Below are 25,082 nucleotides of genomic sequence, written 5' to 3'. Positions count from 1 at the left end.
CTTGCTTTCTTCAGATGATGCTACAGAGTACCGCAGTGTGGTTGGTGGTCTGCAGTACTTGACTATCACACGCCCGGATATCTCCTATGCGGTTAACCGTGTGTGCCAGTATCTTCATGCTCCTCGGACATCACACTGGTCAGCTGTGAAGCGTATACTGCGTTATCTCTCTCATACTGTCACCTATGGCTTGCATCTTCGGTCTACCTCCTCGAGTGCTCTCTCTGCGTTCTCTGATGCAGATTGGGCTGGGAGCCTGGATGACCGTCGATCAACGGGGGGCTATGATGTCTTCTTTGGTCGCAACTTGATCGCCTGGAGTGCGCGCAAGCAGGCCACAGTATCTCGGAGTAGCACTGAAGCAGAGTACAAGGCGGTTGCCAATGCCACGGCTGAGCTCATTTGGGTACAGTCTCTGTTGAGAGAGTTGGGAGTCTCTCAAGGGCAGCCACCAGTTCTTTGGTGTGATAATATTGGTGCGACGTACCTTTCATCTAACCCTGTATTTCATGCTCGTACCAAGCACATCGAAGTTGATTATCATTTTGTGAGGGAACGTGTTGCACAGAAGCTTCTTCATATCAAGTTCATCTCCTCCAAAGATCAACTTGCTGACATCTTCACGAAGCCACTTCCACAACCTCAGTTTGAAAGTTGTAGGCGCAATCTTAACTTGCTTTGTACTTCAAGCTACAGTTAAGATTGAGGGAGGGTGTTAGACTATGTAATTGTATTACGTATAGCTTCTATATACCTAACCGTGTATGGTTAGGATTTGTACTTTGTACCTATGTAACACCAATATATATACAACTCACGCCACCCCTAGAGGGCTGTGCGATTCATCAAAAGAAGTCTACGTCTAATAGCTTCTGGCCTCTTAATCAAACACATGTACTTAATAGTAGTTCCACTTGATAGAAGGATAGGGCCAATTCTTTTGAAGGCTTAAAAAACTAAGCTGCCCGGTCCTCATCTTCTCTCGTAAGCCATCTCTCTCATTATTTGGAGCTTCTAAACTAGTTATGCGATAACTAATTTCGAAGCGTCAACATAATTTGAGGGTGGCTTATTTCTTAAGTTCGGGAGGGCAACTTATTTTTTAGGATGCCAAAAAGTATTGGCCTGAAAAGAACCACTCAACACATTAACATGCTACTAAATGATAGTAGGAGTATGTAGTTTTACTAGAAACACCCCACACTTTACTACGAAGGAACAATACCGGAGCAATGATAGTAAGTAGTTTTACTGAAAACACACCACACTTCAACTGTGAAGGAACAATACCTGAGCATATATTTATATGCTAACGTACAATACTAGAATGATACTTCATACTACTTTACTGTTAACACACCACTACTGGAAAGAAGGCTCCAGCAAAATAAAACTGGTTGTTGAATGGCACGCCATGTAGCTCAGCAACCACAAAGGCGTTTCAACATAAGAACGGTAGGTTCTCTCTTAATGTTGTAGTCCGCCAGGGTGCGGTCTTCCTGCAGCTACTTGCCATCAAAGATGATTCACTGCTGCACAGGGGGAGTACCTTCCTGCTCGTAGAACTTCACCTTGACATTCTCGATGGTATCATAGCTCTCAACCTCAAGGGTGAGGGTCTTCCCGTATAGAATTTTGACAAAGATGTGCGTCATCCTACTTTCTCATGGCCTACACGGGCGGAGAATGAGGAGGGTGGATTCCTTCCAGATGTTGTGGTCAGTTAAGCTGCGGTTGTCGTCCTCCAGTTGTTTGTTGGCGAAGATGAGGCTCTGTTGGCATGGACCCCTAAGCAGGTCATGGTCAAAAGAAGCGTCAACGTTAAGTTTCACAGTCTTTGGGGGGACACGACCACCCACATTTTTCATAGAAGCCTTGGGGGATAAAGAATTTACGAAGTTTGTGGTAAGTGCTAACCCCCCACCCCCCCCCCCCCCCCAATTGAAATCTGAATTGCATTTTGCATTTTCTCCTTGTGCACCGGTTTCCATCTTTCCCACCATAGATACCATGCTGAGACAACAATCATCTCACGCACATTATTGTAACCCATTAACCACAATTCTTGGTCTGGAAGAAGTAGTAGGTACTCCAACACCGCCTCTCCAGCGTGGTCGACTTCGCAAGCTTTATCAATAATGTCATCCAACCCCAGCCTTTTCCAAACCTCCTTGGCTTTACTGCACCGGAAGAGCGCATATTCTTTGTGTCTTCTAAACCCTCAGAGCAAGTAGAGCAAATGGGCGAGACCTTCGTAAGTTCATTAGCGAGTGTAAGCCGACTTAGCAGTGTTCCATGTAGCGTATGCCATATAAATTTTATAACTTTTGCCGGACATGCTAACTTCCATATCTTACTCCAAACAGGGTTAACTGTGGTTCGCCCCATCCCATTAGAGTGTCTTAATTTGGTGCCATACCGGTGATCCCACTCGACAGAGTAAGCTGACCAAACCGGGAACATACCATTTTTCGTATAAATCCAAGCAATTAAATCAGGCATATCATGTTGCAGAGTGGAATTGAAAGAATCCATTGTATATTGATGGGCCACATAGTTTGTCTAATCAGGTCTTCATCCTGGTTATTGGAAGCACGATCACTGAGGTCACCTACCTTAGTTATCATTTGTCCCCTCTTAGGTGTTACAACTTTCCTGGTGGCACAATTTGGGATCCAGGCATCTTCCCAAATATTGATATTTTGTACGTTTCGCAGTCGCCAAATATAACCGCGTTTCAAGGAATTTGTGCCTGCCATAATGCTTTCCCAGGTAAAAGAAGATCCTTTCCTTAGCTTGAGTTCAACAAATCACCACCGGAGTAGTACTTAGCCCTTAGGATAGAAGCACACAAGGAATCGGGAAGCACACAGGGAATCGGGCTTATCCAGAAGACACCACGCCTGTTTAGCTAGCAAGGCCAAGTTGAAAGAGTGAATATTACAGAATTCCATTCCTCCTTGATTTTTAGGTACGCACATTTTCACCAGGACATACAATGCATCCTGTTCTGATTCTTGTCGTCTCCCCAAAAATGCGCTATCACGTCAATGATTCTTTACAAATTTTCTCAGGAATTTTAAAGACCCACATTGCATAGGTGGGTATGGCTTGGATCACAGCCTTGAACAGGTTCTCCTTTCCACCGACAGATAGTAATTTCTTCTTCCAGCAACTAATTTTCTTAACAATACGTTCAATCAGAAATTGGTAACAGTCTGATTTATCTATTCCCACATTTGCTGGCAAACACAAATATTTATCACTGAGAGCCTCCGTCATTATATTCAGTGTTGTACACAACTGTTTTCTTATTTCCACCTTCGTGATAGGGCTGAAGAAAATTCAGGATTTTCAAACACTTACCAATTGTCCCGAAGCGTCACAATATAGATCTAGTGCTGCTTTCAGAGCTTTCACATTGTCTTGGTTTGCTTTCATAAGAATCAATGAATCATACGCAAAAAGAAGATTTATGATAGGTGGAGCGTCTCTACAGACTCTTACTCCTGAAATTTTTCCACTTTCCTCCGCAAAGTAGGGCATGCAAACCCTTAGTGCATAACAAGAAAAGGTATGGTGACGATGGGCCCCCTATCTCAAACCCCTTGTAGGCTTGAAGCTCTCACTTTCCTCCGCATTAATCCTTACTCTGTATTCGACCGTTGAGATGCATTGCATAATAAAATTTACCCAATCTTGACGGAAACCATTCTCAAAATAATTTCCTTCAAGAAAGGCCACTCAACTCTGTCATAAGATTTGTGCATATCATTTTATAGCGCACAAGCCCTTTCTACCTTCTTTTTTATTCTTGATTCATAAGCTACTAAAATATTATCCGTTATAAGTCTGTCAGGCACGAAGGCACTTTGAGTTGGGCTAATAATATCTGGTAGGAAAACCTTCAAACCAGAAGCCACCATTTTTTCAATTATTTTATATACCACATTACATAAGCTGATCGGCCTAAATTGGGTTACCTTTTCTGCTGTATTAACATTTGGAACCATCACGATCACAGTGTCATTCCAACCAGCTGGGATAATGCATGTATTGATTGCTTGAAGAACATCCTCAATTAGGTCATCCCCTAACATGGGCGAAAATCTTTTATAGAAGATAGCATGGAGTCCGTCTGGCCCCGGAGCTTTTAGGTCCCCGATATCGAACAACGTCGTACGGACATCTTCAGCATTATAAGGGGCGAGAAGAGCATTGTCCATTTCAGTAGAATCTCTCCTACGAACAAGGGACAAAACTCTTGAGTTAGATGTCGAACTTCTGATGTGAAGAGTTTTGAAAAATAACCAGTGATATGATCCTCCTTATGTTCTCTCCAGATCCCCGAGTCATCTAAGAGCTTCTTTATATTATTTCTCTTTTTCCTGACCGTGGCTGTGTTATGGAAGAACGACGTATTATGATCCCCATGCATCAACCAGTTTGTACGGCCTCTTTGTAGCCAGAAAATTTTCTCTTGGTCCAAAAGGTTCTCAATTGCCACAATTATCTCCTTGTGTCGGCAACAGGACTCTGTATTCATTCCCACGCCTCAGAATCTCTAATTCTTTTTAAAATTGATTAATTCTGCGCTTCGGGCCCTTTAGAGTTTCAGGATCCCAACTGTGCAAATCGGCGTGCACGACTCTCGTTCAATCAGCAAGTGAAGGACCAATACCAGCTAACTTAGCTTTTTCCCAAGATGCCTTAACAATTTTAGTGACAGTCTCTTCCTTTAGCCACCTACCTTCAAATTGTTTTGCACGCCCCTTAGGTCGACTAGAAATATTATTATCCAGATAATCCATGTCTAGTACCAATGCGGGATGGTTAGAATGAACATGTTGTTCATTAATCACGGCCGCACGAGGATTTTTTTGTGCCCACCCTACATTGCACACTGCCCGATCAAGGCGCTCTCAAATTTCACATCTTCAAGTAAAAAGACCGCCGATGTAACCTAAATCCTCCAGTCCATGAGACATTCACGGAATTCCCTCATCATTCCATTTGGTCTCGCATTACCGCCCTCTTTTTCTGAAGGATATTATATTTCATTAAAATCATCCAAAATCACCCAAGGATGGTCCCCCATACCGTGCAGGTTGCGAATATCATCCCAAGATAAATATCATTTCTTCCTGTTCGGATGACCATAAAAGCTAGTGAACGACCACTGTACAACATCTTCATCCATAAATAGAACATCAACAAAATAAGACGACACATAGTTCAAACCAATTTTATTCGACTTATGATAAAACATAACAAGGCCACCGCCCGACCATCACACTCCAATACAAACATAGATTCAAAATTTAAAACAAGACGTAGCTCATCGGCTTTACATTTATTCAAACGGGACTCTGAAAGAAAAACTAAGTCTGCTCTTGTGCGCCCATGTAGGTCCAGGAGCTCGCGAACTGCCGTGTGGGAGAGCATGTCATGGCAGTTCTATCTTAAGATTTTCATTTAGTATGGTGGACCTCCTCCTCGGAGGCTGCCAATGCGCCATTATCACCGTTCTCTTCTCCAAACGACTCCACCCCTCGCTGAACATACTCTTCTTCCTTCTCATCTATCTCTTTGGCAACATGCATGACCACACCCATCACGTCCTGTAGTTCTTCAACTCTACCGTACACACCCGCTTGGAGGACATATCACCGTATAAAATGCGCTCGTAGCTATCCAGGATTTTCTCGAAGGAAAACTCTAAATCACTACCTGTCGGACGAGCGTCAGAAGCATGTGTCCTTTTTCTACCTAGGACTTGCCTACGTGCCTCTTCATGTCTCTCTGTCTCCCCTCACTTTCTATCCTATACAGGTTCTTAACATCATTGAATTTAAAATAAGCATTAGCTTTTTCTGTGTCACCAGTCGAAATCCTTGCTGCAACAGCATTAAAGCATCTCCAACAGGCGCCGAACGCGCCGCGCGCAAAAAACTGATTTGTCACGCGCCCATCGCCTGGTTTGGCGCGGTGCGTAGCGCTGGCTCCAGCAGCCGCGCTAAAATGCAGCGCGCGCGCCGCTCTAGCAGCGCGCAAAAATGCAGCGCGTGCGACTCGCCGGTGCATTGCATATATGGCATTTTAAACACAAAATAAAGTTGATGAAACATTCAAAATGCAATGAACATGACATATAACACAAACAAGTTGATGAAGAAAAGTTCATGCCCACAAGTTCAAAATCATGCCCACAAGTTCATCCAACCAAGTTCAAAATGCAAATCTAGTTCAATACACAAATGAAAGACACATCATTCCTCGTCCTCGTCTTCGTCCTCGTCCTCATCTTCGGAACACGATTCTTCCGCCTCCGAAGATGAATCTTCCTCCCTCTCCTCATCGCGCACCGCATCACGTGAAGCTCCCGCGGTGTTGGCAAGATCTTCAATGGCATCTTCATGGGAATGTGTGCGAGGAGGCACATCGAAAGACATTCCGTCCATGGCGGCCGGAGGTGCACCCATGCCTTCCATGGGAGAAGCAAAACTCATGCCTCCCATGGTGGCCATAGCGTCGGGGGTGCTCCAAAGCCAGCAATGCCTCCCATTGCACCGCCCACAGTATCTCCGAAGCCACCACCGCCACCCATGGCGCCGAGGCCACCGCCACCCATTGTACGAACCATGGCTCTTTTTTGGATCAAGACTTCTTCACAGGCAAGATTGACATACTCCTTTTGCGCCGCATTGAGGTTAGATGTGTCCAAGAAGAACAAGTGCTTCTCCCATTCCAACAATCTAGTTCGCGGCGGCGGCGGTGGAGGGGTCGCGGCTATAGGATGGGGTGAGCGGGGTGTTGGCGCGTGCGTTCATGGGGTGCAGTTCGCCGGCGCCGGCGCGCACGGGGCGTAGGAGGCGGAGAAGGTCGAGTGTGCAGCGCGAGCGCTCGAGTGTGCCGCGCGCGGAAGCGGGCGCCCCAAATACACCGCGCAAGATAGCGAATCCGACCGCGCGCCCAACTCCTTATACCGCACGCGCGGTTATTGCGCGCCCGTTGGAGCCACCCGCCGGGTTGCGCGCGCGCTAAACTGACTAAATTTGTGACACGGCGCTTGTTTAGCGTGCCTGCTGGAGATGCTCTTAGATAGGGCCACCAGTACCCCTGGTTGAAACAGGAGTTGGCCAACGTCCGCCAAAGGAGTGTTGCTGGATGCACCCGCCACCTGGCTCTCCAGGCGCTCACGCCCAGCCGAAGGGAGAAGGCCTGTGGCCACATCAGCGACCAAGTTCGGGAGTCCTAGCGGCAAGAAACGAGCCCCCCGTCCTGGCAGTGTACCCAGGCGAGGAGCGCCTCCCATCGATCGCCAGCCCCTGGCCCTGCTGGCCAAGGTTGCCAAAACACCAGACACATCCGCCCGGTCCTCCTGACAAGGCATAACGCCAACAACAGCCAGCACCAGGGTCTCCTATGCCCGGCCCTCCCAGCGGAGCTGGACACCGGCCTGGACTGTCCCCGTCGTCGCCATGGCGACTGCCACGGCGGAAACAACAACCCCCTTCTTGGAGACCGTGAGACCACTCACAGCCGTGGACACCTTGACCATGTCCATAGCCTTGGCCTTGTTGTTGTTGTCGATGCTGGAGCTCGCATTCTTCTCGTCACGAGAGGAGTTCCCAAAGATAAGAACCCTCTTACTTGCGCCTTGACCCTTCCAGTATGCCTCGACACTAAGATTTTTTCGATAACAAGCAACTCTCTTCTCACTAGGGATATTATAAAATCTATCAGAAGTATGACCTACAATCGCATAGCACTCACAATACAGAGGTAGCTTTTCATACCGTATATCAAATTTAACAATCTTTCAACTACCCAAAGGAGTAAACTCTACAATGCTCTTTTGAGGTTCATGCAATAAAATTTCTACACACGCACGCAGGAATTTTTCGCAATGACATGATTACGGTGCGACACCTCCAGCACCTCCCCCGATTAATCCCCGAGAGTCCAACCCATACTCTCTGTCTTGAGCTCGAATGGAAGATCGCGTACTTGGGCCCACATGGCCATTACGCAAAGGTCAGCCTCCACCGAGTCGCCCTTGCCGTCGAACTTAGCGAAAATGAGACCGCGCCGCTTGAAATGCCAAGGCTCACCTTAAGCACAAATCAATTGTCTCCCTCAGTGGCAAAATTGAGGATAAACCTCCCGTCGTTGCTGGCCACCTCTTGGATGATGACCGCCCCTTGGTTCTTCCATGCCGTGGCCCGGATCTCGTTGACGATGACCCTCGGGTTGGCCGGAAAGGGGGAAAGGAGACGACCGACCACCAAATAGCCGCTGACGGCCTTTCGAGCAGCCTCCATATCAATGACAAGAGGATGGCCCTCGCCATGGGGTCGCCGCGACGCCTTCAACCCCAAGCGATCAGGAGTAGACGGGAACATGGAGATCCCATCCCCGACATTGTTCAGTGGAGAATGCATCCCTGCCGCAGCAGCCAGCACCCCCCTCGCTTCCACCAAACTCACAAAATCCTCCCCCACTGACCTATTATTATCCATTCCCTAACACGCCATGTCACTCTCCCCTGAGCTTCGACGCGAGAGGGGAGAAGCAGAGCACAGAGGGGGAATTACAAGCGAGCAGTTTGATGAACAGGAAACTCTCCCCATGCCAAAATCCCCGAAATCCCCTTCCTCACAGCCTCTAATGTGAAATTGATACCCCCTCCATTTTTGTATACAAGGCCACAAACCTATATTACAGGTACCAAGGTAGAAACTAATAGCCACTTAAGCCAATGTTGCAAACTAGTCTTTTCTCCCCGATTGACATGTTAATTAATGCACAACAAGACAACTCTCTCACTCCTACTAGTTTCATTAATGCGGTGCATTCAAACCAACCTTCTCACCCCCGCATGCATGCATGGGGTATTAATATCCTCAGTTGCTAGTACTCCCTCTCTCTTTCAGTTTACAGGGTGTGCGCGTACCCCTAGGTCATCAATTTGACCAACCTAATACAAGCCATATATTACAAAATATATACAAATATAAACTTCAGATATTCTATTTCCAAAAGGTATAATTTTTGTATTATATAGTTTATATTAGGGTGATAAAATTGGCAACCTAAGTATACGCGTAGGACTTGTAAATGGAAACGGAGGGAGTATGAGACAAACCTCATTAATTTTATCTCGATTGATGTTAGTAGCCTTGTATAGCTGCAAACTGTAACTTTGATAGTGGTCTTGTATAAAAAAAATGAAGGGAGTACTCTAAACAAAAATTGAAAAGCCATGAATATGCCGTTTGCTAATAATTACAGCGGAAATCATTCTCTTATCCCTGTTTGAATCAAAAACGTCAGCTTCCAGGGGCGAATCCATAGCCTTGGCCATCCCCCACTGATTACTCTTACCAAAATCTAAATCACGTAAAGAATCTACCAATGCTGCAGGCTCCGCCTTCAAATCGTGAAAGGAAAACATGGCAGGTCCCTCCGAGGCGCCCCCCTCCAAATCAGCGGAAATCACGGCCCTACTCGATCCGATCGAGATTTCCCTATGTAGAATCGAAGGGATCTCACCTGCCAAGGTGCTGGCAATCTTCTTTACTACTCTCCTTCTGGACAGCTCCAGGCATCGCGCCCGATCTGTCGCCCGCCGCACGATTCGCTTTGATCTCGCTCGGATCTCCTCCCAATCCGGCACGCGGAAGGGACCGACCTCGAGGGAAAAAATTATATGAGACCAGGTCTTACGGTTAGCAGGTGAACCCACACTGATGGATAACACGTGACATTCACAAATTACAAAAGCATCTAATCTCTCCCCCCTGATTTCAGGTGGGGGTAGGGTAGATGCTTTGTGATTTGTGAATGTCAGGTGTCATCCATCAGGATGGGTCCCACCTCGAGGCCCACTCCAGGAGGGACGCGGGCGCCCTTCCTTCGTCGGAGCAATTTTTTTTTTGCATCGAAGTTCAGACTTTATTCAAAATAACAGTAGTCGGTTACAATCTGCCCGTAGGCTGGTTCGGATAAAATCCGGGCTGCTCTCTAGTCAGCATTCCGTCCCATCAAGTGTACAGGCACGCTGAGCACATAGATGGGCCAGCACATTTTGCTCCCTGCCAACATGTCGAACCGAGAAAGAAGTAAAAGTAACGACGTAGTCCGCTAACTCTCTAAAGATGGGCGAAGCAACCGATCTAGAATTGCCTCGCAAGTTCCAGAGGTTGACCAACTGTGAGCAGTCCACCTCCATAATCACCTCGCGAATTGGCAACCTAAGTATACGCGGGGGCCCTTCCTTCGTCGGAGCTCCGGAGTGCATATGCTTCCTAATAAATTGTACTTTTAAAATAGGGTTTTTATCACTTTTGCCACTAGTTGTGCCACACTACTCACTTTTGCCATTAAAATGTTTTAGTACTCAAAAATGCCACTGTTCCGTTAGAGACATGCTCAAAAATGCCATTTTCTCACGTTACCGTCAATCAAAGGCTCGTTGACCCTGCTAGATGACCGAAATGCCCCTGGTTCCATTTCTTCCCGAACTGTGGGACCGACATGTCAGGGGCAGGGAAATAATTTTTAGGATGTAAAAATAGGCAAAAGAGGGGTAAAACCCCAGACCTCCTGTGAGGCGCTCGCACGAGCTAGCCACTACACCCAAGGTCACTAGTTTACTAATGAATGGAGATACGCTACATATCCTTACATGATATCTAGGCATAGCTATTAACAAACCAAGTAAACTCGAGTTGTACATGCAACAACAGCAACAAATGGTTCTCTAAATTTCTCTAAAAAAAATTAGCATGACGCATGTACATAAGGTTGAAAACATTCGGCACACAAGCAAACATAATGTTCATTTCCTGGATTTTCAGCACACAAAAAGTCTCAGGTTCACAAACATACATTAAGGTCAAATCACATCCACTTGCTAGTTTGAAGTAAAAGGTCCAAATTCTCAACATAAGGTTCAAAATAAACAGGTCCAGGTTCACAATCTTATAAGGTCACAATCACACAAATGTTCACATGTGTAGCCTCTTTTTGCTTCTTTTGTTTTGGGCAGGGCTGTCTAGCGATCTGTGTGCAACTCGGGTATGCATGGGAGATGCAACAGATCCACTTGTGGAACCTTCAGTTCTGGTTGAATGTTCATCTTGCTTGTTCTTTCTTTTATTGGTTTTCTTCTCTGTTTTCTTCTTCACGCTTTTCCTTGAGCTGTATAGAAGTTGGTCATGTTGCAAAAAAAAATGGAAATATAAAGCATCAATTTTGTACAGAATATAGTCATAGCTTACATGTAATCAAATTCTTTAGAAAGTGGAAAGTAAAATTAGTCTTGATGACTCAGATTATAGGACAGAATGAAAATGCATGAATGTAGCAATGTAGCCATGGATGTTGAAATATAGAAAGCACAGGTTTTGGAGTTACCCCGCAGAACATGCAACCATGGATGGCTCAGGGTCGCCTTCTCCGGCCACAAAAGGGGCATCTCCAGCATGTAGGTCAGCCTCATCTTCTCCAAATGCTGGGTCAACTGGATTTTTCCAAATTCTCGCTATGTGGCCGAAGCCTCCGCAACGCTTGCACTTCCTTTTCCTAGGGCCAAGGCCAGCACCTTCAGTACTAGATCTGATTCTAGTCTTCCGCACTACTAGAAAAAGGGCTATAGATGGGATTGACACTAATGGCGCACCAGACAAGCGGTGCGCCATTAGTATATACTAATGGCGCACCACCTTCTGATACGCCATTAGAGTTGAAACTACTAATGGCGCACCAGGCGCAGGGTGCGCCATTAGTATCAAAAAAAAATTAACTAGTGCGCCTGTCCAAACATACTAATGGCGCATCCAGACGAAGTGCGCCATTACTAGTTGTAACTAGTAATGGCGCACCTGGCCCAGGGTGCGCCATTAGTATCAAAAAAAAAATTTTAACTAGTGCGCCTGTCCAAACATACTAATGGCGCACCTGTCCCAGGGTGCGTCATTAGTATCAAAAAAAATTTTAACTAGTGCGCCTGTCCAAACATACTAATGGCGCATCCAGACACAGTTCGCCATTACTAGTTGTAACTAGTAATGGCGCACCTGTCCCAGGGTGCGCCATTAGTATCAAAATTTTTTTTTAACTAGTGCGCCTGTCCAAACATACTAATGGCGCATCCAGACACAGTGCGCCATTACTAGTTGTAACTAGTAATGGCGCACCAGGCCCAGGGTGCGCCATTAGTATCAATTTTTTTTAACTAGTGCGCCCGTCCAGACATACTAATGGCGCACCCTGGGACATTAGTAAGTGGGCAGCAACAAGATATTTTGGACAGCCTCTCCTACCCACACTCACTTTCTCCCCACTTCATTCTCTCCACCTCCTCCTTGTCTCGGGTGCCTCCTCTTTTTCACCTCATTTCCACCATAGATTCATTCAATTCATGGATGGCTATCGGTGGCAAGGTGATGAAGATGACTACGAAGTCGTCCATGGGGCCGGGCAAGAAATGAGGAAGGGCAGCAAGACAACCACCGCGGCTCGGGCGGGCGAGAAGACGAAGAATCCCCAGGAGATGATCACGACGGTGATGCTGTACACAGTCATCATGTAGAAGATGCAGGACATGATGATGAGGAAGATGCCGGAGCAGACGACGGGCATGATCATGAAGATGATGATGCCGGCGGAGCAGACGACGCTGGACCATCGATGGGCTGGGTGCAGGACCCTCATATTCAAGAGCTGCTTCTCAAGCAGACGGATAACGCAAGAGCTGCCGCCCGAGAGAAAGCCAAGATGGATCAACTTGAGTTAGACGCGGTTACTCCATTGTATGAAGGATGGAGGCCCGAGGATACCCGCCTGAAAGTAACGCTCATGGCTCTGGAGATGAAGGTAAAACACAAAATGACCGACGCATGCTTCGACGAGAACATGTCATTCTGGCACGAACGTCTTCCCAAGGGGAACAAGTGCCCGACCAGTTTGGAGGAGGCGAAGAAAATTGTGTGTCCTCTGGATTTACCGCACGTGAAATACCATGTGTGCATGAACAATTGCATCATTTATCGGGACGAGCACGCGGAGTCTACCATATGTCTGGTGTGCGGCGTCACTCGATACAAGAAGAGGAAGAAAGCTCCTCAAAAAGTGGTGTGGTACTTTCCGATCACTCCTCGTCTGCAGCGGTATTTCGCGGACCCTAAGGTAGCAAAGCTCCTGCGTTGGCACGCGGATAGGGAGGAGAAGAAGCGAGAAGATGACGCAAATGATCCGGAGATAGATAAAAAAGACAAGATGCTGAGTCACCCTAAGGACCACCCTACCTAAAGGACGTCCGTTCCACAGAAGAACTCCATTTGCGAAAAAGAAGGGCAAGAAGATTGTGAACAGATAGCTAGCTAGCTAAGATCGATTGTATTTAAATCGTAGCCTTCATTTCTCGATTGTATTTCATGGGCACTTTTTGAACTATCATGAATATTTTTAAATTTCATGGACACTCGATCTCGATCCCCCTCCATCTCGATCGCTATCCCACCTCGCCAGATCCGGTCCCCCTCGCCGCCGAGCACCCCCCGATCCACCGGCCCCCCACACCCCGCGCACCCTCCCCCGCTCCACCGGCATTACTGTTTGATGATATTTTTTAAATAATTATTACTATCTTATAAAAAAAATATTACCGTTATGATTTAAACAAGTTTGAACATATTTAAACACAAATAAATATCAAACAGCATTTTAAATGCATAAAAAAAATTTGTGGAGCCTAGGAATCGAACCCAGGACCTCCTGGTGTGAGAACTGGCTGCTGACCAGTCGAGCTAGTATAGGGAACTTGGTGTGGATCAAGTCAGGTGGAAGATAACCTGTAGGCTCGAGCAGAAATAAAAAAAAAACTAATGGCGCACCAGGGTGAGGTGCGCCATTAGTATGGACGTACTTATGGCGCACCGAGGGGTGGTGCGCTATTAGTATGGATGTACCTGTTGGATAACCTATCCCCTCTCTCCCTCGCCCTCGCCCTCGATCCCCTTCCCCTCTCCTCTCCCGATGCCGCTGCCCCGCCGCCTTGACGCCGCCCCGTCGTCCTCGTCTCCGCCCCGACGCCCCGACGCCGCGACGCCGCTGCCCCGCCGCCTCGACGCCGCCCCGTCGTCCTCGTCTCCGCCCCGACGCCCCGACGCCGCGACGCTGCCCTCTCCTCTCCCGACGCCGCCGCCCCGCCGCCCTCTCCTCTCCCGACGCCGCCGTCCCGCCGCCCCGTCGTCCTCGTCTCTCCCCGACGACGCCCCCGTCTTCTACGCCCGCAGGTACCCCATCCAAATCACCCCCGCCTCCATTTCCCACCTCTCCCTCTCTGCTCCTAATACAACAATCTGTCCCTATGCGAGCAACCACAGATTTTAGCAAGTTTGTTTCTGTTGCAAGCTTGTTTATACATTATCAGTGCTTGGGCTGTAACGTGCGTCCCCCTAGTAATGGAACACGGAGCATATACTGATGCTAGTACTAGTTTAGTGATGCACCAAAAGGACAGTTTCAGCAACTCACTTCATGGCTATTTTTGGCTTGGCTACTCTTTGTGCTTTATTGTACCACACTACAGTTACCACTGTCTGGTGTAGCTGCTGCTCTGCTTATGGCAATTCGTAACGTCCGTGCTAATGTGTTTGATCTATTGATCTCAACTAGTTTGTATTTAAGGTTATATATACTGGGCCCCTTTTACTTTCCACCATGGATAGCAGTAATCTGCACACTGTTTTAACATTTCAGCATTCTGAATCTTCAATAACTCAGTTGTGAGCACTGGTATCCGATGGCACTAGCACTCGTCTATTTTCAGTGCTACAACTAATTAACATGATTTCATACTGCATATATGTATTTAAGTTATGCTGGGTCCCTTTTACTAGGTCGTATTTAAGTTATGCTGGGTCCCTTTTACTCTCCACCATGGGCAGTAGTAATCTGCAGACTGTTTTAGCATTTCAGTATCCTGAATTTGAATAACTCAGTTCTGATGGCACTAGCATTGGTCCATCTTCAGTCTTGCAACGAGTTAACAGGATCTCATACTGCACATGTGTACATTCCTTTTATGTATCAAGGTGGCAAAATGTTTGTTTGTTCTGTAAAATAGCATGGCAAATGTAGTGCGGAGGAAATAACCACATGTCCTTGATTGATTTGTAGTTTTGTAGTTGGTTGTTACAGAATGCAGTACCTTGGTTGTGAAGATAATAAAAATTATGACAATGTTGTGCAGGAGTAGTAATAAGAGAAGATCGCTCTGAGGTGAAGGAAGCAAGTGAGAGGCAAAGTGAGTTATTCTCTGGTCGTGTATTTAGTTAGTTACTTACTCCTGGTAGCTAATAAGTGGTTACTCTTTGGACTTTGGTGGTGTATGTATCAAAGCATGTTGTAAATATAGCAGCTCTGTTCATTTTGTTGTAATGCCTAATGCCTTCATATTCTACTTGTATCACTGTATCATTGTAGCAAAAGTACAAGGATCAGATCACTTGGGCATGAAATGGTTCCAGAAACCAAAAGCCTGTTGTACATTATAGCAGTTCTCTGTGTTTTTGTGTAATGCCTAATGCCTTCTCTGTGTTTTTGTGCATAGATTTTAGGGCAAATCTAGCACAGTACAGTTAGCAAAGTTAGAAATCTTTTAGGAAATTTTAAAAACAGTAGCAAAAAAATTAGGTATAAAAACAGTAGCAAATAAAAAAAGAGTAGCAAATATAGCTAGGGAAATTTTGTTTAGGTATAAAAACAGTAGCAAATAAAAAAAGCAGTAGCAAATTAAAAAAACAGTAGCAAAAAATTAGGTATAAAAACAGTAGCAAATATAGCTAGGGCAATTTTGTTTAGGTATAAAAAACAGTAACTACAATTTGTAAAAAGCATGAGCAACTGAAAAATCATCCTGAAATATAGCTAGGACAAACTTCAGTTTTTTTTTGTTTGTAACAGAAACTACAGTAGTAAATATTTCCTGAAGTAAATATTTTCAGTCATTACAAATATGATACTGCTTGGAGATGATACTGCTTGGAGATGATACTGCTTGGTGTATTTTCCATGTTGTGATGGAGGCCTTTTTTGCCTTGTCCACCCGAGAGGCCCTTGAGTTTGCCGGAATGTCGATTAACTTCCGTTCCGGCAAATTCGGGTACTCCATATGTCCTATTTTCAGCAAAGGTCATGCTGAAATTTTCCGTGAATTTTAGCATGACTTTGCTAAAAATAGGACATATGGGGTACTTGTGACTAATGCATGGGCCGGGGTATCTTAGTAGTTAATTAAGTAGGATCAGCTGCCTCTTGTGTTATTCATATAGAAGTGTGATATCTACTCATAGTTATTACTAATGTCAGTTGCTCGTCATCGATAAACCCTAATCTGTTAGGATGACCTACTAAAAAAGCCCATACCACATATTCTATTTGGATGGGCGTGTTTTCACCACACTGTGGATTATCTTATTGGACCCAACAGAGATGATGTAGTTTTGAATTATGAACATAGGAAATGTCGTCATCGGACGACGAAAGTCTCTCGGGGGAGTGCGACTGGTGCCACGACGGTCGAGGTCTGTGCGACAGGCCTCACCTGGACGATGATCGGCGCTTCAGCATTAAGCTCGAGGAGACCTTCGAAGTTGAAACGGTATGCAACGACGACAAGTGTTTTTTTCATAATTAAGCATGACTTCAACTATTCCAACGTGTAATTTCATCTTTTACAATTCGAGTATAGTTTATCCCATGCCATGCAAGACGCTATGTCTTGGAGAGGATGGATTTTGAAGATCATGAAAATTTTGAAACGAAGAAAATTCACCTAAGGACACATCATGATGTGGATTTTGAAGTAAATCTGTATAATGCTGAGAGCGTAACCCATTTTGGTTGCAAAAATTGGGAAGCATTTTGCAAGATGTATGGTTTTGATGAGGGTATGCTTGTCACCATGGATCTTGGTGATCCTGGCATCGACCAAGACAATATGGACATTTGGGTCCTTGTTGATACGCCTCCAGTTCTACCGCTATGTGAGTTTCTCAAACATAGTTAATTATTAACTAATCTATATTGTTTATTTCAAAATAGTTGACAACTTATTTCCATTGACAGCTTATTTTGATTGTTCAAAAAATGTGCGGAAAATGGTAGACAAAACCCACTACACCGATGGCTCCGAGTTAACTTATCAGGAGAAAAATCATCTGGTCGGATTTTGTACTGATCTTGAGAATTACAATATCTACAATCAAACTCCTCAACATTATGGTCAATACGTGCCACTAGTGCACGTGTTGAACTACGGTAACTACCATGGAGATACCCTGGTAAGATTTCACTATTACGACATCCGTGCATCTTTTGCATACTTCTAAAACTAGTACATCATTGCTAACTATGAAGTTATTACTATGTTTTTCAACAGAGAATCCCAGAGGATTGTGTGCCTCATTTGATGTATCAGAATGACAGCCTTCAAGTTTTGAACTTATATCCAGGTCATCCTACAAATCTCAACTGTCCATACCGGATTTCTAGAAGAAGTGGAGACATGCTAATCAGAGAATGGAAAAAATGTATGGACAGTCGTAAGGAGGTTCTTGGAAGCAAAAGGAAGCGCCGCGCAAGAATTGGAGACAGGATGATCTCCATTCTCCATAATGGAGAGTCAGGGTCTATATTGTTTTATGCTATTTTACCTTAAATAGGGTATTTTAGGTCCTGCCTAATACTGATGATCATGTGCTAAGAACAATTAAGTAGGGTTGGTTCGATGACTATCAGGATGATGATCGTATGACTTGTTATTAATAACGAGTAGAAGTTGTATGATGATGATTAGTAGGACTTGTTAGGATTAGTATTAATTTCGACAAACTCGCTACTCGCGGTCTCGAGACTTGTAATGTTCTATCTTTGTTCGGTCTTTTGATTTCGGAGACTAATATGATGAATTGTATTCGGAGACTAAAATGATGAATTGTATTCAGAGACTAATCTTCTATTGTATTCGATGAATCTGTTGTTGATGTGTGCTGTCTATATTTTGTCCAATTATACATTTTGTAACCTGTGCAAAAAACAGAAAATAAAAAAATAAAAAAACCTAATATTCATACTAATGGCGCATCACATCATAGTGCGCCATTAGTATGCCAGAGGATACTAATGGCGCATCACTGGACAGTGCGCCATTAGTATGCCGAAGTTACTAATGGCGCATCCCGTTGTTGTGCGCCATTAGTATGCCAAAGCACCTGGGTATAGATGGCCCCCTGGGAGGCATACTAATGGCGCACTGTTGTATATACTAATGGCGCATCCGGGGTGCGCCATTAGTATACCAGATACTAATGGCGCACCAGTGGTGCGCCATTAGTAAAATATACTAATGGCGTGCTACTAATGGCGCACCACTAATGCATCATTAATGGCCAAATTAGGTGCGCCATTAGTAGCCCTTTTCCTAGTAGTGCCGCGGTCGTCCTTTTGGCCTCCTCAATACTGGAGCTTGTAGTTTGAAGCCAGGGTCAACGGCTTAGTTGGATTCGACAAATAGAGGATAATCAAGGCCGCCAAATAGAGGATAATCAAAGCCACCAACATATCGCTTGCGGCCATTGCTACTAAGACGAGTTGTTTCCATCCTAACGGACAGCATACAAGCAATTTCCTCATCCATCCTAAATCATCATGAACACATAACCAAATTGTGTGCAGTTAGTCACTATTAATTATACACAACAAATTCGACCGCTACATGCTACTATGAACACACACGCATCATCCTAATAAATAGCATACTCACCCTGATGGAATATCAGAGGTTGCGACCTATACACTTAGCGCCATCTGGTGGCCGAGGCAAGCCTCTGATTCGGCCCTGTAGTCCGTCGCCATTGCCGTGGAACAACCTCTCTTCAAGCAATCACGGGCGGAGGCAGAACTGAGGAGTCAGATGGGAGTCACGTGGCGATGCTGGCCGGGAGGGAGGCCGGACCTGCGGTGAGTGGAGGTGCGTGGGGCAGGAGGCGTCGGAGCTGCGGCGAGTGGAGACACGCCGAGCTGCGCAGGCGACCGGCCGTACCCGAATGGAGGAATTCGGCGGGCGACGGCGGTTTGTGGCTGCGGCTGCTAGTGGATAGGGAAAGGTACGAGTAGTTTTGGGATAGGATTAGGTATAATCGGTCAGCTTAATCAGGTCAAGCCAATTACACTATAAGAAGTAGATCTTCATAATTAATAGATAGATGCATCGTCCAACATGGTTGCTACGCGCGCGTGTATTACCTGCTCTGGTTGAACGTACGAGGTTCGATCCCCACTCCCCTCCTTGCTTTTTTCTTTTCCTCCTCGCTACAAATGAGCCCACATGTAATGGAACCAGGGGCATTTCGGTCATATAGCGCGGTCAACGAGCCTTTGACTGACGGTAACGTGAGAAAATTGTATTTTTGAGTGTGTTTCTAACGAATAGTGGCATTTTTGAGTACTAAAACATTTTAATGGCAAAAGTGAGTAGTGTGGCACAACTAGTGGCTAAAGTGATAAAAACCCTTTAAAATAATACGTACTCCCTCCGTCCTAAAATTCTTGTCTTAGATTTGTTTAAATACAGATGTACACGTCACGTTTTAATATCATATATATCTGTATCTAGACAAATCTAAGACATGAATTTTGGAACGGAGAGAATAGTAAATAAAATTTAAAAATTCTGATTTTTGTACATGTTTTTGTTAGTGTAACAACCGTGCTTGACAATTTTCATGCGAAACAGGATGATTGTGCTTCATTGGTGAGAAACAAATAAGTGTAGCATTTGTCGTTTGACTTTTTTTTTGCAGAGATCAAAATACTCTTTCCTCGTTAAAATTTGCAGGTAGCATTTTGGTATGACAATAAACATATCTGTTATTTTTTTTAAATGGACATTTGCAAAATCCATTTTGGTGGGCAGGAGCATATGATCCATAGAGCTGAATTGGATTTGTGACAACTTACTACGTATTTCAGCTATCAGGGAAAGTTAGCAGAAAATGTACTCCCGAGAAGTTATAAAGAGCTGGCTTGTTAGCTTAGTTGTTTGTCTTTTAACGCGGACATGGGGTATCTACATCCGAGCTCAAATGCTCCCTTATGAACAGTAAAACCAAAAAAATAGTAAAAAAACTCAAACATTCTGAAATTGTTTTATGGTAAATTTAGACAAATGTTTTGTTTGCTTGCAAAATTTTAGCACGAAATGACATTCTTGGAAGTCGTGACAAAAAAACAAAATCGATGTTTCCAAAAATGCTAGTTTGAAAACAGTTTGGAGTGCTGGATTTTTTTGCCACGCCTTCCACGCATGTCATTTGTGCTGAAATTTTGTAAGCATACAAAACATTTGTTAAAGTTTATCACAAAATAAATTCATAAATTTTTGAATTGTTTTACTATTTATTTTGATTTTACTTTTCATGGCGGAGCATTTGACAAACCGGTTTGAAGTTAAATGTCAAGTAGCCCTTCCCTACAATATTAAACACCTCAAAGAATTACCCCTGAAACTATTCCCTATTTGTTCAAATTTTTCAAAAATAGTCCTTATCCCTAAAGCCTACATATCCTTCTAAAAGAGCACGCATGGCCCAACCATTGGCGCCGTAACCTCCCCTCCTATAAATTACCCCGTCATCGGCCCTCAAAATCCCAATCCGCCTTCAAGCCCTAGACCTTGCAGCCCAAATGCCCAAGACCTTGCAGCCCAAATCCCAATGCCACGTCACCCACCATGATCCACATAAGGTCCTATGCCACCAATGCTCCATGGTGGCTAAGGGGGGCCTATTCGGCGAACGTCTCCTTGTCCTCCTCCACGGCTCCTACACCACGCCCCATCGTTGTCCTCACACCACCGTCCTCCTCTTTCTCCTCCAATGGCAAGGACGAGGACAACTTAGACTCCAACTCTTATTTGCAGTCCAAATTCGAAGTCAATGACATTCATGTGGTTCACAGTATGCAATAATAAATCTTCTTTGTAAAAAGAAACATGCAATCACACTGTTATGATCCTCCTCACTTCAAGTTTTAACTGTGATGGTATAGATGAAAACATGGATACAGAATTTAATTGCAATGGGTATGAATGGAGAAATGAAATAAATGAGTACAGAAAGGAGGCTATTTGTCGGTTAAACTGCATATAGACTGTATTCTCAATCAACTGATGACACTACAGAGCCAGGGACTCTTAATAGTAGTTCCTCTAGATAGATGGATAAAAAGAATTACTCAACACATTAATAACATACTACTAAATGATACTAGTACGTAGTTTTACTGATAAGTGATAACACACCACACTTGTACTGTGAAGGAACAATCCCGGAGCATATCTATACTAACATATAGTACTAGAATGATAGTTTACTAATAACGCGCCACTACTGGAAGGAAGGCTCCAGCAAAATAAAACTGGTTGATGAACGGCAGGCCATCCAGCTCAGCAACCACAAAGGCGGAGCACCAGAGTGATGGTAGACTCGCTTTGAATCTTGTAGTGCGCCAGGGTGCGCTGGTCCTCCAGCTGCTCGCCACGAAAGAGGATGCGCTGCTGTCTAGGGGGAATGGACTCTTTCTCATAGATCTTCACCTTAACACTGATGATAGTGTCCGAGCTCCTGACCTCAAGGGTCAGGGTCTTCCCGTCCAGGGACTTGACAAAGATTTGGATCATCCTACTTTCTCCTGGCCTACACGGGAGGAGTATGAGGAGAAGAGTGGACCCTTTCGAAATGTTGTGGTCAGCCAAGGTGCGCCTGTCGTCCTCTAGCTGTTTGTTGACAAAGATGAGGCACTGCTGGACCTTGGGAAACCTCTCAATGTCTTCGATCTTGGCCTTCACCTTGTCAATGGTGTCTAGGCTGTCGACCTGAAGAGTGATGGTCCTTCCTTTCAGCGTCTCCGTCACGAAGATTTGCATCTTTTCTTGGAGGTCAAGCGTGGAATCATGCTTGATGCCATAATCAGCCAATGTACGGCTGTCTTCCAGCTGCACCCCGTCGAAGACGAGGCGGTACTGCTCCTGGATCTTTGCCTTGATGGTGTAAACGGTGTCTGTCAAGTGGACCCCTCTGAGACAGATTTTCCTGCCGGCAAGATTCTTGACAAAGATGTGCACTTTGGATGGGCTAGCAAACCAAAAAACACCAATTATTGGACAATATTTAGGCTGCAGAACAATGCACAAAAACGTGAACAATTCCAGCAGATACTATAAGGAAGTGTCTAAATAAGAAACAATCCAAGCAAGAAGAGAAATCTACTCTGTAAATATCTTGTTTCTACAAAAACATGGTATCCACTAAGCTTAGCATGCAAAGTTCAAGATTTGAGCAACCATAAAAATACACATGGTATCACTCAGTTCTGTATATTGAAGAGACTAGTTATAAGTATTCATCAAGTGATACTTCTATTCGGTTAACACATGTTCTTAACCGTGTAGCAACAAATGTCATGCGCGTGCCCAGCAGATATCTACCATGTTCCCAATCACCACCAACGATGGATGGTGACATCTTAGTATGGATAATCATATAGGACATGCGGCAACTTCAACACATGTCTTACTGTGTAGTAACAATGGTGCACCGTTCTATTCTTGCGGCAGTGGAAACAAGACTCTTCTCCACGTATGATGACTTGCCTTCAGCAAGCTTCGCTACCTATCATGTCGGGACAAACATAAAATTTCACCCACTTTCCTCCTTATCGATCATCACACACCCCTACACCTCGATTCCCTCTCATCACAATTGTATTCGATGAGCATATCGTTAGATGTGCATGAGGTGAATTTACATGCGACTAACCAAATCAAAGGGGAAAGGCTATTTTGTTTATTATCCTCCATATATAAAAACAAAGGTACAACTACAAACAAAGACAACTCACTAATCCCACACTTTAACGAATTTGCATGGCCAATATAGCTGGAGAAGAACAATCATGGCGAAAACACAGGCTAGCTTTGTGTGCAGGTTTGGAAGCTTTTCAATATTAACACGGTAATAGTGTGCACTATTTTTTATGGAGGGGGTTGTTCGTATGTTCTTTTTCTAAGCAATCAACAGCTCAAATAAATAAAAACAGGAGAAGAAGCAGAAAGCACACATGTACAAACCATATCTGGTTTTAGTCCAATCAACCAACTATTGCTTGTTGTTCGGACAAATGTTTTTCATTGTGAACAGAAAAGATTCAGTATAATGATGTAATGTTCTGTCCAGAAAAAATACCAACTAATAGACATAAGCTTTTTTCCGTGGATAGGATATAACAAGCAATCACAATAACATAATTATAAGGCTTGATTACAACTTGCATTGATTGCAAGGATCAAGACTAATAAACAATTTATAAGCCTTGACTAACATGAAAATCACATCTTCAATTACCGATTGGCATATAAATTACAGAATAAAAATTAATAGAACAGTTACAAGTGTTCTGCAATATTTTAGTTCCTTTTTCAAAGAAATATGTAGCTACAATATAAGTGTTCATAATGGGACAATTAGCCCCTGAGGAGTACTTTAACACTGGAAACTTATATTTGACAGGCCGAAGAAGTGTCGATTTGATTCATTTAGCCAGCTGAGGGGTCTAAGTTGACCAAGTATGTGTTCCAGAATCTGATAATAGAGTTTATCAGGTGAGCAAAATGCTTTCCTAACAGGATATTGCACTGATCCTAGCAGCAATCGAGGGGCTGATTTGCACCTAGCACTCTAGCAGCTAGTATTAACTGCAGGAAACACACATATAAAACAGAAAAACTGTCTAAAAACAGAACTCCGATCACTTACTCGTCCATGTCGGCACCGTCAATCTGCGACGAATGGCTGCCACCGTCTTCGTTGTCCCCGCCGCTGCTGCTGCTGTCGCCAACTTCCTCCTCAGAATCTGCCAAGCCCATCAAACATAAACAAGCCGCTCAACGACCCCGTACAGAACAAAGAATGTGATGCGTATGCATCGTCCTCACCATCCATGCTACCTTCTGTGCCAGAGGTAGAGACAGCAGGAGCAGCTTCCTCGACATAGTCTTCCAGCTTGGGAAGAGCGGGCGACAGGTGCAGGCGCTTCTTCGGTGGCATTCTTGCAGGCAGTCTGTCAAGGATTTGATTTTCATGTTAGTAAAGGATTCTGCGCAGGCATCTCTGTGACAGTCAGTAATTGATATGCCAATTACTCCCTTCGTAAAGAAATATAAGAGCATTTAGATCACTAAAGTAGTTATCTAAATACTCTTATATTTCTTTACAGAGGGAGTTCTAGAATATCTAACGATTTTGGACAATCTTTTTATCTTGTGCATACAAACAAAACAAAATTTCAAATATAGTAAGTGTCTAACTTATTATATTCTGTGGTGCGAGGACCAAGGGTACAATAACAAGAACTGCCATGTATATCACCGATCTCTAGATGAAGAGTTTCTTTCGCGAGAAGCAATGATGGGCAATTATAATCCTAAGATCTACTGTAATCCATGAGACCAGGCAACCCTTCAATGTAATCCTACCTGACACGGACTGTAGGATCTAGAGAGGCTAAAATTCACCCAATCCACATGCGAACAATTGCACGGCGGTGGATCCTAGGGATGGAAATCAGTTACATTCATTATAAAAAAATCAAACAGTGGTGCACCAACTACAATGGCATAAAAAAAACTGCTGTGAGGAACACAGGCATCACAATCAAAGCAGCAGGGCTGTTTTTGAGGGGCATCGCAGCAAACACAAGGGCGGATGCATCTCGGTAGCCTACACTAGAGCAGCAGGGCTCTCAAGAACACTAGAGCAGCGGCGGATGCACACGGAGAAGAAGGAGGACTCACGGCGCGGACGAAGAAGATGAAAGGGAGAGGGAGCGGATTAGGGCCTACCGAGAGGAGGAAGATCTCCGTCCGCACCGCTCGAGTAGGGCGGCGCGGCGGCGGCGGCGGTGGAAGAAGGAGAGCGGTGCAAGCGAGAGAGACAGAAAGAGGGTTTTCATTT

General features: G+C 44.6%; 1 pseudogene; it reads right to left on the bottom strand.

The window, feature by feature from the left end:
* The window catches only part of LOC123080822 (polyubiquitin-like), a 121,074-nt pseudogene that overhangs the window by 74,000 nt on the left and 21,992 nt on the right, over nucleotides 1–25,082 (bottom strand).

Source organism: Triticum aestivum, chromosome 3D (assembly GCF_018294505.1).
Source record: "Triticum aestivum cultivar Chinese Spring chromosome 3D, IWGSC CS RefSeq v2.1, whole genome shotgun sequence".
Classification (NCBI taxonomy): Eukaryota; Viridiplantae; Streptophyta; class Magnoliopsida; order Poales; family Poaceae; genus Triticum; species Triticum aestivum.
This window is presented reverse-complemented; position numbering and strand designations above follow the sequence as displayed.